This window comes from Periophthalmus magnuspinnatus, chromosome 10 (genome assembly GCF_009829125.3).
Source record: "Periophthalmus magnuspinnatus isolate fPerMag1 chromosome 10, fPerMag1.2.pri, whole genome shotgun sequence".
Classification (NCBI taxonomy): Eukaryota; Metazoa; Chordata; class Actinopteri; order Gobiiformes; family Gobiidae; genus Periophthalmus; species Periophthalmus magnuspinnatus.
This window is the reverse complement of record NC_047135.1, coordinates 20,470,333-20,476,332: the sequence shown is the minus strand read 5'-3', so window position 1 is coordinate 20,476,332 and position 6,000 is coordinate 20,470,333. Positions and strand designations below refer to the sequence as shown.

The following is a 6,000-nucleotide window of genomic DNA, read 5'->3' as shown; positions in this document are numbered from 1 at the left end:
TTACACGGTAGATTTGCAGCTAAAAAAAGCCAATGATGAATTTTTAAAGACTGGAGCTCTTTTCACCCTGCCACCCAAGTTAAAAAGTGACATTATGCAAAGCTTGGCTTCTGAAATTCTTAGGTACAAACCATACCCTTCTGATATAGAATTTGATGATGTCTGCAAAGCGCTGATTGGTACATACCCATTCTTAAGAGAGTTGGGCTCAGAGACTGGTTATTCAGCCTGGAAAATAACTTTGAAGCAGAAGATGGGTAACTACCGAAGCAACCTTAGAAATATGGGATGCAATGAGCTAAAGATAAATTCCCTTAAACGTAGAGGTGATGTAAATGTCCATCCAAATCAGGTTAAAAAGGCTCGTAGAGCAGAAGTCAACTTTTGCCCAGATTATCAGAAAGTCAGGAGGAAGATAGGGTGGCTCTCCTCTCTGAAGTCCAGAAAAGGAATAATGATGAATTAATCAAAAGAAAGATGGAGAAAACTTTTCCACACAGGAGACAAGAAATCGTTCGAGACATGCCTTTCATTGCAGATTTCAAAAGTAGATGGCCTGCACTCTTTTCTCATCGAGAGGTATGTCATGTTGGCTTGCAATGCTGTTGTCATTAGAACATCTCATAAATGGCATGTTCACACAACAATCATAAAGTCTAATGTTATGGTTGGAGAAGACAATACTGACACAATTTTTTTGTACTGAAATAATTGAACTTACAAGAAGTACCTCTGAGGCTAGGCAACAAATTCTACTAAAATACAGTTTAGATAATTACATCTAAGACTTTCCTAGAAATAAAAAAAATAAAAATCATAAATGTCATCCCAGTTTGATGAATTTTTTACATTTATAATTTTTCTTCCTCATTGTAAACAATGACATACTTGGTAATTACCTTAGCAACCATGTTTTACACTGGGCCAAAATTAAGAATTGTTAATTTGACAAAATTACATCAGAACACACATTTCTTTTTAAACTTTTGCAGATAAAAAACATTTTAAACACCACCAAGCTTACAGGCTATATACATTTGTAATTTGGTATTTGGGGCAGGAAAAAACATAATTTAAATACATTTTTATTTCACTGTCTTCTAGATTAATGCAGAGTTCAGACGAATCACCACAATGCCATTGGCCTCAAAGTTCATGTCACAGCTGGATCTTTATGCTCCTAAACTGATGAAAATCTTTAGAAAGAAGGGAGGAAAACCTGGACGGAAGATAACAGAAATCATGACAGGAATTAATGAGGTTTGTCATTTTAAACTTGGAAATAATTTCATTACTAAGAAACCACCACTTTCATTTTATTAAAATCTATTTAAATAGTGTACACAGCAGGGGTCTCTGACTTGTCGCTCAGGAGCTACTAGTTGCGCTCCACATGCTGTATTGAATAATTAAAATTAGATCTAACACATGCCCTATATAACCACTGTAAATGTATATTTAGCTAGCTAAAGATGTTTGTATGTTTCCAACTAAGGCTTACTATTGCTGTTATATTGACAATGTTTTCTTACAACCGTAACTGTTATTTTTGTTTGTGTCTCTCTAGGAGATAAAGGTTGTATTATGTGTGCCTTGAAAACATTTCCAATAAATTAGTTACTATTTATAAATGGATGTATTAGACTGTTAACATCTCAACATAATGGTTTTTAACAATATATTTTGTACAGCTAACCAGCTAACATTAATACAGTCTTTATAGGATATTTTTTTGTTTTTATAAAAATTGTAAAAAAACATTTATAAATGGTGGTCACAGAATGTCTTTAATCCAAAAAAGTGTGCCGTCGCTTAAAAAGTTGAAAAATACTGTGTATTAAAGTATAAAAAAGTTGATATTTAAAATTTTACTTTTTAAGTTTAAATCAGAATATTATTGTTATTGTATTTTTTAAAAATATAAAATGGTTTTAACATTTGGCACATATAGAACATACAGAATGAATAAAGTAGCGTTAAAGTATGAAATCTCTGCATAGGTCCTAATTTACTCCCAAATTTAATTTTATTTATTTATTTATTTTTCAGAGAGACTCCATTGACCAAAGAAGATATTGTACGCTGAAGGCCCTTTCTGTTTATCTGAATGAAGATCCAAGCAACATGATAAAAGAATATGTAGTAAGTTTATTGTATGAAATGTTAATTTTAATAATAATAATAATAATAATACTATTTTGAGGAAAATATCAGAATTTTACTTACTTATTGTTAATGACTAATGGTTTTAGTATAACGTATCTATGGGTGTAAAGATTTATTTGTGTCCAGCAGAAAAGCATATTTTGGTATTTAGTCTTATAAAGATGGACCCCTGGTGTTGGGTCTTAGTCACTGTCCGCATCAAAGGTGAGACAACTACAGTCCTCTTATTTCCTCACCCCCACCACCACCACACCTGTGTCCCTCATTCTTTAAGTCGAGAATGTTTATATCTCTTATAAAAAGAATACGTTGATGTTATTGGAAAAAACTTGTACAGTGAACCTTTGTTTATGGTGGGGGTTTACGTTCTGAATATAACCTGGGATAAATGAAATCCGTGAAATAGTGCTGTAGCGTATTTTTCTACTGAAGGCTGCGCAGGAGTGTTTCTCAGAAAGAAGAACATTGTCATGGGTCGTGGTTGGTAATCTTTCTTTTTCTGAGCAAGAAGATTTTTATAAACAGACATGACACCTTCCATTAAGTTTGAGAACTGTTATGAATGACATGACACAAGTTCAATTCTTCTGACGATCTAGAACAATTAAAGTAAAATTATTCCTGATGCTGTTTTTTGTTCACTTCTGGGAAACTTGACTTGCTTTTGTAAGCGATACTTAACAATGTTGCGTCATCCGGTTGCATGCAACTGCACTGAGTAAATATGAATGTGTTTTATTTATATTAAGTTACTGTAGTGATGTTAATTCTATTTAATGGTATTTAATACAAATTACTTAATATGTTTGAATTAGGGTTAAGAACGCGAATTCTTAAGATTTACCTAAGCATCTTGAGTAATTACTATTAAGTATTTTATAAAGGGATTACGCAATGCATTTATGTAGTTTGCACCCAATAAGGTTGAGTATTAACTATGTAATGAAAATATCTAGTATATATTTAATCCATCTACATAGACCCTATTGAAGTATGTTAAGTATGTACTATATAAGCATACTTTACAACAATTACTCAATGTGATTGCGTACAACCGGATGACGCAATGCTTTTAAGTAAATCCAAAGAATTATTTTTTTGAGTGCATCTCAAACAAGCCTTTTATCTCACCCCGAGCCGCGTTGCAGCTCCTCGGCTGAGAGACTCTGATGAAGAGAAGAGTGAACTGAACTAAAAGTAACGCGCCACATTTTATAGTCAGTAACGGTAATGGCGTTAGGACGGTGGGAAAAGTAATTAGTTACATTACTCCGTTAGTGAAAAAGTAACGCCGTTATTCCCAACACTGCGCGTGAGAACCCTCATGTGTTGGTTTTTTTTTTCAGTGACACATGAGAAACATAGGAGCTCATTGGTCATTAACTGGTTCAGATTGAACAAAATCAATTCCCCCACTTCAGATTGACAATGATGCTTTTTTTCAGTCCTTGCATTATTAGGTTGAAGTGCCACAAGCTGGCAAAGGACCTACCAGAAAACAAATTGTAGCCTATGTCTTCATTTCCATTTTTCATCCTAAAATGACTCTTGTCTGAAATTGAAAGTCTTTGTGGTCATGAAACTCAATGGGTGTCTTCTTTTATCTCCCACATTCACCAAGAGTTCAGGGAGTGTCTTTTATAGAAGTCCCTTACTTTTTATTACTGCCGAGCTCCTAAATCTCAGAGTTGGCTAGCTTTAATTAGCAGAGGTGAAGGCGAGGGAGCTTCGAGCGCTCTGTGGATAGCATACACTTTCACTGTCGCTCGCAGGGACCACTCACTGAACCCAGAAGCTTTTCACCATGTCAAAAGGGAACCATAGGAAGTTTTATCTTTAATAATATAACCGTGTAGATAAAAGTTCATTTGACAGTTGCTAGTTCAATCCCCACTTCCAACACTGAATTTGTGGGAGGGAGAAGCGGGTAGAGAACAACAGAACAGACATTTACATAATGCCAATATTAATTGATATTATAAAGATGAATCAAATACAGTACATTTCTGAATTTAAAAAAAAAGAAAGAAAATTGAACATGAATAATTTGTGGACAGTCTAGCACATACATGGGCAAACTACGGCCCGGGGGCCACACATGGCCTGCTGAATGTGACCAAATTATATTAAAATAGGTAAAGGTTAACCTTGTTCAATGTTTTTTTTTTTTTTTCTGCTGTGTTTATTTAACTGGAATTGAATAAATTAATGATTAATTAAATTGATGCATTTGGAAAACAATTTGTACAATGAGCCTTGCATATTCATGTATGTCACAGGCCAAATATCTAATGCAATATATACATTATATTGTGTGTATGTATATATATATATATATATATATATATATATATATATATATATATATATATATATAGCTGAGTTATTTACATTTCTTTTTGTTCCTACACATTTCCATATGACAGGTTTGATGTGTTTTGTGTATATATCAAATGTAGAAAGTGGTAAGGATAAAGAAAACAAACGAGAAAAATTAGGTGTGTCCAAACTTTTGACTGGTAGTGTACATTGACAGTCTGCTCAGAAATGAGCTGCCCTTGTGTTATAGGGGAATGGCGTTCAATGAGTTAGAACAGGGCCACATGTGTCCAGCCATCTTGATGCTCATAGGATAGGTCATAATTTGTCTGCAAATTGCATACTCAAGGACAAGTTTCATAGTAAACTATTCCCCTAGGGCAGTACTAGTCTAGGTCTCCTCCTCTCTGGGCAGTATAAACTGCTCCTCAGACCAGTATGTTCAGACAGTGAAAGTTGAATGGTAGCCAGAACTATTGTCCATACAGACACCATACATATAAAGAAGTAGGCTAAGTTAGGGTTTCGGCCCCAGCCAAATGAAGCTCATCGAGGCCAAAGGTTATAGAGCAGACAAAAGGGAACTTTTTGCAATTACGGCCAGATTTGGTGAGGTAGAAATGTGTAGAGGACGACCATTCGGCCTGATCATTCTGTGAACCATTAATATTTAATGCAAATGATCTATTTAATTATGTTTTACTTTTTTTGTATTGCAATGGCTTTCACCTTTCAAAACCAAATGAATGATACACAGATTATAAATATGAAAAAGTGAACATTTAAATTGTGGTTTTGATAATCACAGTAAAATAAATTCACTGAGATGTTAGAATTGATTTGTCTCAGAAGGCAACAAATAACTTTCCTGCACGAATGTGAAGGGTGAAGCTGAGATCTGACTGTAGGAAATAGGCCAGGTCTGGCTCAAAGACAGTGATTTTGAGGCGCAAAATGTTACAGTACACGTCACAGTAAAAAGTTCATAACTGAGAATGTCTTCTCAAACAAATATGTCAACCCAAACAAACTCATCATTTTCTTAGCAAAGGTCTGAATTTTGTTAAACCTGTCTTAATCCAGTTGGCGATAAAAGTCAGCGAGAGGGCGCCTCAGATTTGCAGCCATCTTCTGGTGAAATATAATATTGCTTGTAGATGTGTTTTACACTGGTCAAAAGTGCTGATGGGCCAGACATATTTATTTTTATTCCAGAGGCTGTGGGCCAGTGGAAATTTGTACACAGGCCACAATTGACCCCCAAGCAGCTAATGCTATCATTTTAAGACCAAAATGATGCCTGGGCAGTTACAGAGAAGCGATGGTTGGACACCAATGCTCACTACCTATTTGCAGGTTAGATGTGTCCATTTATATATACCTTATGTTCGAAGTCTTTGCTAACAAACAATTCTGGCAATAAAATTTCACACAATACTCAAAAACACTGCTAAGGGCTGTCCGGTCCCTGTATGACCAGAGCAGGAGCTGTGTTCGCAGCAAGTCAGACCTATT

The 6,000-nt window shown here is 34.9% G+C and overlaps 1 pseudogene; it reads left to right on the top strand.

Moving 5' to 3' along the window:
• Positions 1-416: 416 nt before the first annotated feature.
• The window catches only part of LOC117377324 (hatching enzyme 1.2-like), an 89,095-nt pseudogene continuing 83,511 nt past the window's right edge, over positions 417-6,000 (top strand).